Genomic DNA, 11,206 nt, shown 5'->3' with positions numbered 1-11,206 from the left:
CCAGCAGTGCCATTGCACCCATTTGCACTGCCCCTGTGGGTTTTCTCATGGATATAAATGAAGAAACCCATGCAGACCACATAGCAAGTGGCTTACAGAACTGCCTGCCCCCAGGAATCAATGTATTCTGCGTAGTACTACTTGAAGCAAAACTATACAAATACGTTTTCCACCCTTTTTTTACTCTTTTGCAGGATATGGGTGTTGCTCCCTACAGTAAGAGTTTTAACAACACCAGGTTAAAGTCCAACAGGTTTATTTGGTAGCAAATACCATTAGCTTTCGGAGCGCTGCTCCTTCGTCAGATGGAGTGGAAATGTGCTCTCAAACAGGGCACAGAGACACAAAATCAAGTTACAGAATACTGATTAGAATGCGAATCCCTACAGCCAACCAGATCTTAAAGATACAGACAATGTGGGTGGAGGGAGCATTAAGCACAGGTTAAAGAGATGTGTATTGTCTCTAGGCCAGCAGTTGTTGTCCATTCCAATGTGCCCTCTGCAACCTGCAACCTCTACCAACTAGAAGAACAAGAGCAGCAGATGCATGGAAACAGCACCACCTTTTTGAACTGCGTGTGGTTTGGAGGGGAATTCACAGGTGGTGCTGTTTCTATGCATCAGCTGCTTTCGTTCTTCTAGGTGGTAAATGTTGCAGGTTTGGAAGGTGCTGTTTGGAAGGTGCTATCAAAGAAGCCTTGGTGAGTTGCTCAAGTACATCTTGTAGATGGTACATACTGCTGCCCCGTGTGTCATTGGTGAAGGGAGTGAATGTTTAAGATGGTGGATTGGGTGCCAATCAAGTGGGCTGTTTGGTCTTGGATTATGTGAAGCTTCTTGAGTTTTGTTTGAGGTGCATTCATCCAGGCAAGTGAAGAGTGTTCAATCACCCTCGTGATTTGTTGATGGTGGACAGGTTTTGGGCAGTCAGAAGGTGAGTTATTCTCTGCAGGAATTCCAACCTCTGACCTGCTCTTTAGTCACAGTATATATGGCTGGTCCAGTTCAGATTATGGTCAAAGGCAAACCTCCCAGAATGTTGATAATGGGGGATTCAGCAATGGCAGTGCCATTGAATGTCATGCAGAGATGATTAAATTCTCTTGTTGGAAATGGTCATTGACTGACACTTGTGTGCCATGAATGCTACGTGCCATTGATCAACCGAAGCCTGAATGTTGTCCAGGTCTTGCTGAATATGGATTGCTTCAGCTTTTGCGGAGTAGCGAATGGTACTGAACATTGTGGAATCACTTGCAAACATCTCCAGTTCTGACATTCTGATGGTGGGAAGGCCAACGATGAAGCAGCTAAAATTAGTTGGGCCTTGGATACTCTGCATTTCAATTAAAGTCCACTAATTCTTCTGAATAACAGAAGATAAAGTCCTATTCTACTCAATTTCTCCACACAGGACAGAACTGTCCTCCTGTGAGTCCATCTTGTGAATCTTCAGTGCTCTCGAAGGCAAGTATTACCTTTCCTTGGGTAAGGAGACCAAAACTGTACACATTTCCCCAATTGTGGGCTTACCAGTTCTTTATATCAGTTCAGCAAGACATTCCTATTCTTATACTCCAATCCAGAGAAAAATACCAAAGTGATCCTGAGGCATTAGCTAATACCAAATTGAATTTACATTACAGGAACAGAGCATTCAGCCCAATTGGTCTATACTGGTGCTTATTCTCCACGTAGAATCATAGAATCCTACAGTGCAGAAGGAGGCCATTCGGCCCATCGAGTCTGCACCGACCACAATCCCACCCAGGCCCTAGCCCAACACCTCACCCAACACCCTGCTAATTCCCTGACACTAGGGTCAATTTAGCATGGCCAATCCATCTAACCCGCACATCTTTGGACACTAAGGGGTAATTTAGCATGGCCAATCCACCTAACCCGCACATCTTTGGACAGTGGGAGGAAACCAGAGCACCCGGAGGAAACCCACGCAGACACGGGGAGAACGTGCAAACTCCACACAGACAATGACCCGAGGCTGGAATTGAACCCGAGCCCCTGGTGCTGTAAGGCAGCAGTGCTAACCACCGTGCCACCCCATGAAGCTCCTTCCACTTTACTTCATCTCATACAATTAAAATATCCTTCTATTCCTTTACTCTTATATGTTGTCTGATTTCAAGTTGTCTGATTTCAAGAAGAAATTAGATACAGCTCTTGGGGCTAACTGGATCAAGGAACATGGAGGGAAGACGAGATCAGGATATTGAATTAGTTGATCAACCATGATTAAAATGAATGGCAGAGAAGGCTCGAAGGGCCTAATGGCCTACTCCTGCTTCGAGTTCCTACGTTTCTATGTCTATCAAGGTTTCCCATTAAGGCATCTATTTGCTTCAACCATTCCTTGTGGTGGCTAGTTCCACGCCCCCACACTTGCTAAGAAAGGATGTTTTTCCTGAATTTGCTACTGGATTTAATGGTGATTATTACAAATAATTCCAAATGAAAAGATAACATCTCTATATAACTCACTAAAAAAGAGCTGAGGGATAAACAGTACAATGGTGGAACTGAAATGGAAAGTTCCAAAAGCTGCTCGAGAGCCCACACGCAATTCCTGTTAGAAATATGGGCAGATGAATTTATATGGTGGAGCACATTGACACAGAAGCAGGACAACAGGATGAAAAGTAGTGTAAGTTTAAATATGCAGCATTTTTCATTTATGGATGAGTTATTATACTGAGTCTGTCAAGAGTTTTCCGTTGAACAATATTGCAGATATTGTACTGGAATATTAATTTGTATTGCATTTATTTTAATTCATAGAGCATAGAATGTGCTTCTTTTGTTTAGGGTGTAAAGAAAATTGCATGTTCGCGGTTTTATAAAGAAATTGGCCTCTATCTTGCATACAGTTGATGTAAGAAAGATAATGACAAGCAAAGATTAATAGTTTCTGAACCCTTTAACAGTTGAAAGTCATAAAGAAGGGGATTACTGAGTTCCTTGTGGTTCCTCTAAGCTACATATAGGGATTAGAGGAACTGACTCTGTCTGTCTGTCACTCAAATAATTATTTGTGCAGTGAAGGGATTTTTGATAAATTTATACCAGATAACTTTCCTGATACCATCAAGACAGTCAACAATTTAACCTGTTTGGCAATGCACAGAAGTCTTAGAATATTCGTAAGACTGTTATCAGACCATAATTTTCATGGGTTTATTTGTGCCACGTAACTATCATGTTGTCGTATAGATATATAACAGTATTATAATCATTGCAAGCTGTTTAGTTATAGGAAGGTGTAGATTTGATGATTTAAATCACTTTAAAAATGAATTTTGAGATAAGTATTTATGCTAGTGTAGAAATTGAATTCTTGGCTCCCCAGTTTTTGGATGTGGAATCAGCGTTACGCTTATTATTTTTGAGTTGGGATATCCTGTGCCAGAAGTTCACACACATTGAATGCCAACATGGTTATGGCACTGCTTAGCTGTTTCTGGTGGCTACCGGAATTGAACATTGGCTAATTTAAAATATGCATAGGTCTGTGTTAAGACCCTCTCGGACAATTAGTGTTTGCACGCTTTTGATCCAATAATTCTTAATCCTCCTTAGAAAAAGATGGTTGGAGCACTTGGGAAGCAGAATGAAGCAGTGATATTTAGAATGATTGCCATCTCCGTGAAGCAAGTGTCTGGCAAGTCATTTGTCGCCGTTGGGATTTTCAGGGCCATTTTTTGACTGAGATTGAAGAGGACCCTAGGGCTATGATGGCAACCAATGTGAAAATAGAGAAGGAAAGCAAAGAGTCAAAGATAATCTTTCTGGACTGGAAAAAGACATGGGGAAATTTTGTGATGAGAATGACAGATCAGGAGTGGGAATCTTTAAATGTAGTGAGGAGTCTAACAACACCAGGTTAAAGTCCAACAGGTTTATTTGGTAGCAAACGCCACTAGCTTTCGGAGCGCTGCTTTAAATATGCTATAGATTGAGTACCATATTAAAATATTCCTCAAACGGAAAGGGGGAGGAGGTAAAGGAATAGGTAAACTTTCATGGGTAAACAGAGCGATTAAAACGAAACTTAAATTTGAATGGAAGGTGCACAATAAAACTCAATACACCAATATGAAAGAAAATAAATGCTGTCTTAGCCAGTGATGCTCACATTCCTTGAATGAATAAAAAAAATCATGGGGACAAAAGGTACAGTCGAGAGATGGAACGGAAATTTTAAGTTTAAAGTTAATGAAGTTAAGTTTATTTATTAGTTTCACAAGTAGACTTACATTAATGCTGCAATGAGATTACTGTGAAAATCTCCGAGTCACCAGCGCCTGTTCGGGTACATTGAGGGAGAATTTAGCATGGCCAATGCATCTACCCCAGCACATCTATTGGACTGTAAGAGGAAGATTTAGAAGGAAAGCAAGAAATATGAAAATAGAGAGCAGACAATAAGTGGAAATACTAATTTAATACTAATTATTAAAAACATTTTACAAATAAAGGAATAATCGAAGAGGGAGTTAAGACACACCATAATTGAAAGGGGGAAATCGAATTGTGGAAAATGAAGTCTCAGGGATGATAAATATTTTGCCTCAGTTTTTATAAATGATCATGGAGTGAGAATGTGGCAGGGGCTTCGCTAGTTGCTTGGATATGCCTGCCTGAAGGTCAATTGTCCACTTCCACTGCATATGATTGAGGTGACAATTTCTCTATGCCTTTCCCAAGTTTCCATGTGGGTTGACTCCCATTGAAAGCAACAAAGGTTTGTGCCTTGACTAGCTACAGTTTATCATGCATTTTCCCAGGTCTATATTTAGTTTTAATCTTGCACTTCAAATCTTCCAGTTTAGCTCTGATGTGAGCATTTTCCAGTAAACCTACATCATTGTGCTTCAGCGCATGCATTTCATTGCACTGTGTCTGGCAACCATCTTGTGGTTTACTGAAATATTGTCTCCCTCTCTCTGGGTTCTTCTGTCTCCCTTGCTCTTGAGTCTTTAACTGAATTATAAGTGGATGGCACTGTGTTTGGGTGATGTGCCTGCCACAGCTAAACAGCTGGAGGTAATGAGAAGCTGGCATCTTTGGTGGGCATGTGAGGGTGAGTTGGCGTGTCTGAATATTGGATGTGAATCCTTATTGCTGGAGATTGCTGATGGTTGGATGATGGGATGTGGTGCCTTGAGCAGCCTGAAAGGCTGGTGGTGCTGTAGGCAAGAAATGTCTTTTGAAGATACAGTCACTGACTTTGACCAACCTGGTGAGATCATGAGATTTCTTGTCGCACTTCTGCCAGGTCCGTGGGGCCAGACTCCAGCACCTGGCCCCTCTGGCTGCTTACTCTCATTTCCTTCTGAGTGTGTTCTTGGAGGATCTCCTAGCCTCCTGCTGAAACAGGCAATCTTTCTTCCAGTCAACATCTTCTTTCATGGAATAAGTGAGTGGGTAAACAAAGACTAAAAGCAAGGGAGCAAGGGTGGTAGTGATCATTAAATTGGGATTGATCTCCAACTTTTCTCTACATCACTCTCTCCCTTGTGTAGGTCATCTTGATGGAGAGGTTTTTTTTCAAGAAACACAAATCCTGTTGGACAGGTTTTTTTTAAACTGTCATCTTGGAATGGTAGTCCTCCTTTGGTCCTTCTTCGACTGTCGTTGCTTCTGTGTGCAACCTTCTGTAAGTAGATACAAAAACAACACTTGTTGAAATTAGTCATAGTGATACTGTTAACCATCTTATTATACCAATTCATAAATGACAAGAAATGTTTTAGTGAAAAGCTCCATTAGCATGTCACGCCAATAAGTAGCAAAATTGTCAATGTGTAAACAACCCACATGCCAATCTGTATTGGTGCTGTATTTTTGTATTTTAAATTATAATGACACAGATTCTTTGCAATGGGAGCTTGATAAATTGCCTTGATAGGTCAAATGCAAAGGTTAATCATTGCAATTACTGAAGATGCTCCTGAAATGGCATGGCAGAAAGAACTCTGATTCCCTATCGATAAGAATGTTTGTGTCCTAGTTAAATTAATTGCAGAATTTGCTGAAAATTTATAGAGCACAATTTTAGTAAGTATAATTATTTAATTGAACTAGCTTAGTCAAATGTTTTATTTGTGATTAACAACGCATTAATAGTGCAGAATAGATTGTGACTTACTTCATGCAGTAAAACATGCATATTTTATCACACCTGCAATATTTTAGGTAGCAGAATGTAAAATGAATTTCACATACAGCTGACCTCCAGCTGTACGAGGGTCAGAATCTTCCAGGCCGACCAGCAGTAGGAATCTTGGCAGGCGAGGGAATGTTAATTCCAGGAATAGTATATGATGCAAGAATAAGTCTGAATCTTGTCTTTTATTTTAAACAAAGCCAGAACCATTTGCGTGAATGAAGCAGGACAGATTTGTGAATGAGGATGGAGCCAAGGTTAAGAAAGAATTGTCAGTAAATTACTGTTTTTCTGTTTTAAGGTCAACTGTTCCCGCTGTGTCCATTTATACCCTTTTGGGGGTTGAGCCAAAGATCATCACCTGTCACGAACAATGCAATTGGCTTAACAATGTAACTGCCAAAGGATGCAATTGCCGATACATTAACAGATTCCCCTCTCTTTCTTTCAAATTAAAGACTTAGAAAGAAAAAGAAATTCAAGAGCACATTTAAAAAAAAACAAAATTTATGTGCTTTAATATTACAGTTCCTGCATTTACATATAGACATAATCACAAAAAAAAATGTAGTTTTCCATTACAACATAAGACACCACTCTTCCAATACATTTAACAATTTCTTAGAACAGGCATTTCTTTACTCAGCTTCAACACGTCATAGCTGGCATCAGGTCTAGTCTGAGTGCACAATCATTTGCACCACAGATGTGCTAGGAAATGACCATCTCCAACAAGACAGGGTCTAACCATTGCCCCTTGACATTTATGGCATTACCATCACTGAATCCCCATCTATCAACGTCCTGGAGGTTACCATTGGCCAGAAACTGAGCTGGACTTGCCATATGAATATTTTGGCTACAAGAACAGGTCAGGGGCTCGGAATCGTGTGGTGAGTAACTCACCTCCTGACTCCCCAAAGTCTGTCCACCACCTACAAGGCACAAGTCAGGTATATGATGGAATACTCTCCACTTGCCTGGATGAGTGCAGCTTCAAGGGCACTCAAGAAGCTTGACAGCATCCCGGACGCTGCAGACCACTTGATTGCTACCCCTTCTACAAATATTCACTCTCTCCACCACCAGTGAGCAGCAGCAGCAGTGTGTACCATTTACTAGATGCACTGCAGGAATTGAACAAGGTTCCTTAGGCAGCACCTTCCAAACCCATAACCACTACCATGTATGAGGACAAGACAGCAGATACCTGGAAAGAGCATCACCTGGAAATTCCCCTCCAAGTCATTCACCATCCTGACTTGGAAATATATCATCATTGTCCCTAGATCATCACTGTCCCTAGATCAAAATCCTGGAACGCCCTCCCTAACAGAATTGTGGGTGTACCTACACCTCAGGGACTGCAACAGTTCAAGAAGGTGGTTCACCACCACCTTCTCAAGGGCAACTAGGGATGAGCAACAAATGCTATCCTAGCCAGCGACGCCCATATTCCATAAATGAATTAAAAAAGAATATAGTGAAGGAATAAGTCTGAAGCTTGTCTTTTACATTAGGCAAGTTTATTCTCAGAAAGCTCAACATAGCAACCTCCTGCTTCCCCACACCAAACTGTTTCAGCTGTGTCCATTTATAATGTTTTGGAAGTTCAGCCTGTGTAATCATGACCTGTGTTTGACAATGCCAATGGCTAAACAATGTAATTGCCAAAGGATACAATTGTCGCTACATTGCCAGGGAGCTTAATTTGGAAGGAGGCCAAAAAGTTTTATTTCCAAGATGGCGCCGGAGCGAGGCCAGTTCTTGCAAGCTGTACCCAGCATACCTTCTAATTCCATCTTTTACTCTTGTTCACTACATTCTGCGCTCTCTTGTTTCCTTCTCTATGAACAGTGTGCTTTGTCTGTATAGCGCGCAAGAAACAATACTTTTCATTGTATGCTAATACATGTGACAATAATAAATCAAATCAAATCAAAGTCAGTTTCCTAACAGCAGGATGAATGTTGCAAAGATGTCCTCTGGACTTTAAGGACAGGTTGAGATTCCCGGTGATCAGTGTCTGGAAACCCTTTTGCATGCATTTGTATTTTGGACATGTTCACGAAAAGGCCAGCTCACCAGAAGTAAGTTCACTGCCAGCGAAATATTAGAATGTTTACATTTGAAACTGCACGTAAATCTGGAAAATCATGTCTCACAAATTTAATTGAGTTTTTTGAAGGGGTAACCAAGAAGGTAGATGAGGGCAGTGCAGTTGATGTTGTCTACATGGACTTTAGCAAGGCCTTTGACAAGGTACCGCATGGTAGGTTGTTGCATAAGGTTAAATCTCATGGGATCCAGGGTGAGGTATCTAAATGGATACAAAATTGGCTTCTTGACAGAAGCCAGAGGGTGGTTGCAGAGAATTGTTTTTCAAACTGGAGACCTGTGACCAGCGGTGTGCCTCAGGGATCAGTGCTGGGTCCACTGTTATTTGTCATTTATATTAATAATTTGGATGAGAGAATATAGCAGGCATGGTTAGTAAGTTTGTAGCTGACACTAAGATTGGTGGCATGGTGGACTGTGAAGAAAGTTATCTCCAATTGCAACAGGATCTTGATCAATTGGGCCAGTGGGCTGACGAATGGCAGATGGAGTTTAATTTAGACAAATGCGAGATGATGCATTTTGGTAGATTGAAGCAGGGCAGGACTTACTCAGTTAATGGTAGGGCATTGGGGAGAGTTACAGAACAAAGAGATCTAGGGGTACATGTTCATAGCTCCTTGAAAGTGGAGTCACAGGTGGACAGAGTGGTGAAGAAGGCATTCGGCATGCTTGGTTTCATCGGTCACAACATTGAATACGTCTTGTTGAAGTTATACAAGACATTGGTAAGGCCATACTTCGAATACTGTGTGCAATTCTGGTTACCCTATTATAGAAAGGATATTATTAAACTAGAAAGAGTGCAGAAAGTATTTACTAGAATGCTACTAGGACTTGATGGATTGAGTTATAAGGAGAGGCTGGATAGACTGGGACCTTTTTCTCTGGAGCGTAGGAGGCTGAGGGGTGATCTTATAGAGGTCTATAAAATAATGAGGGAGATTGATCAGCTAGATAGTCAATATATTTTCCCAAAGATAGGGGAGTCTAAAACGAGAGGGCATAGGTTTAAGGGGAGAGATACAAAAGTGTCCAGAGGGGCAATTTTTCCCATAGAGGGTGGTGAGTGTCTGGAACAAGCTGCCAGAGGTAGTAGTAGAGGCGGGTACAATTTTGTCTTTTAAAAAGCATTTAGATAGTTACATGGGTAAGATTGGTATAGAGGGATATGGGCCAAATGCGGGAAATTGGGATTAGCTTAGGGGTTTAAAAAAAAGGCGGCATGGACAAGTTGGGCCGAAGGGCCTGTTTCCATGCTGTAAACCTCTATGATTGTGACTCTATAACCACTGTACCATCGTGCTGCCTATTATCAGGTTGAGCCGTGTAGAAATAGGAATTGACTTATGTTGGGTCCACACACTTATTCCTCAGTGAATTGCTGTCGGTAATAATCATCCTGGTGGTAATTCTTTCAATTCTAAGCAGAAAAGGTTTTATCAGGTATTCTTTGTTTACGTTTGGCGCTGCTAATCACTGTGCTAGCTGTAATGAGTTGCCTGAAAGGATGGTGGAAGCAGATAGAAGAATAACTTTCGATAGTGAACTGCGTAAGTACTTGAATTGGGTGGAGGGTTGGAAACATTGCAGGGCTATGAGAAAGGGCAGGGAAGGGAGCCCCGTTTGATAATTTTTACAAAAATCCAGCAAAAATACAAATCACCTTCTTTGGTTCTGCATCATTCTAATTTTTTCGAAGTAAATGCTTCGAACCCCTAGGACACTCAGCTAACAACATCAAGGGGGCTCTGAAAAGCAAGGGGCTGGGACAGACGGGAGCGTCGAGAGGCAAGGACTGGGACAGCGGGAGCACCGAGAGGCAAGGGCTGGGACAGCGGGAGCACCGAGAGGCAAGGGCTGGGACAGCGGGAGCACCGAGAGACAAGGGCTGGGACAGCGGGAGCACCGAGAGACAAGGGCTGGGACAGCGGGAGCACCGAGAGACAAGGGCTGGGACAGCGGGAGCACCGAGAGACAAGGGCTGGGACAGCGGGAGCACTGAGAGGCAAGGGCTGGGACAGCGGGAGCACCGAGAGGCAAGGGCTGGGACAAGTGGGAGCACCGAGAGGCAAGGGCTGGGACAGTGGGAGCACCGAGAGGCAAGGGCTGGGACAAGTGGGAACGCCGAGAGGCAAGGGCTGGGACAGGCGGGAGCGCTGAGAGGCAAGGGCTGGGACAAGTGGGAATGCCGAGAGGCAAGGGCTGGGACAAGTGGGAACGCCGAGAGGCAAGGGCTGGGACAGGCGGGAGCGCTGAGAAGCAAGGGCTGGGACAAGTGGGAGCTCGCCTCGCAGCGGACCGCCAGCTTGAAAAAATATGGAACACTTCATGAGTTTGCATGTCAGCCTTGCACAGGGGCCATGCCAATCTTCCCTGTATCGTTCCAATTTTAGTATAAGTGCTGCCGAAGCGAGTCTGCATTATTCTACGGTTCAGCGCTTCCCATTTCTTCTGTTCATCGCGTGTGGGTTTTTTTTTGTTCCCATCACATGGGAAGAAACTCAACTAATGTTCTGGGGATTGGGTTAAAAATTCTTCCACGTCAGGTGGTAGTATTTGAATTGAATAAAAAATATCTGGAATTAAGAATCTACTGATGACCATGACACCATTGTCGGAAAAACCCATCTGGTTCACTAATGTCCTTGAGGGATGGAAATCTGCCTCCTTACCTGGTCTGGCCAACATGTGACTCCAGTGCCACAGAAATGTGGTTGACTCTCAACTGCCCTCAGGCAATTAGGGATGGGCAATAAATGCTGGCCAGCCAGCAACGCCCATGTCCCACGAATGAATAATAATCACGATCACCTATTTCTTTGCCATGCCACTTTCTCACTTCCGTTGTTATTCCAAACTCTTTGCCTTTGAGCTATCTGATCAGCCGCATATTCAGCAG

General features: G+C 42.7%; 1 non-coding gene across 1 annotated transcript; it reads right to left on the bottom strand.

Moving 5' to 3' along the window:
* Positions 1-10,617: 10,617 nt before the first annotated feature.
* On the bottom strand, positions 10,618-10,720 carry LOC144494584 (U6 spliceosomal RNA). Its single transcript, XR_013498113.1, has one exon. It is a non-coding gene; the product is annotated as a U6 spliceosomal RNA (small nuclear RNA).
* Between the last annotated feature and the right edge of the window lie 486 nt (positions 10,721-11,206).

This window comes from Mustelus asterias, chromosome 5 (genome assembly GCF_964213995.1).
Source record: "Mustelus asterias chromosome 5, sMusAst1.hap1.1, whole genome shotgun sequence".
Taxonomy (NCBI): Eukaryota; Metazoa; Chordata; class Chondrichthyes; order Carcharhiniformes; family Triakidae; genus Mustelus; species Mustelus asterias.
The sequence above is the reverse complement of the archived record's forward strand: the minus strand, read 5'-3'. Positions and strand labels throughout refer to the sequence as shown.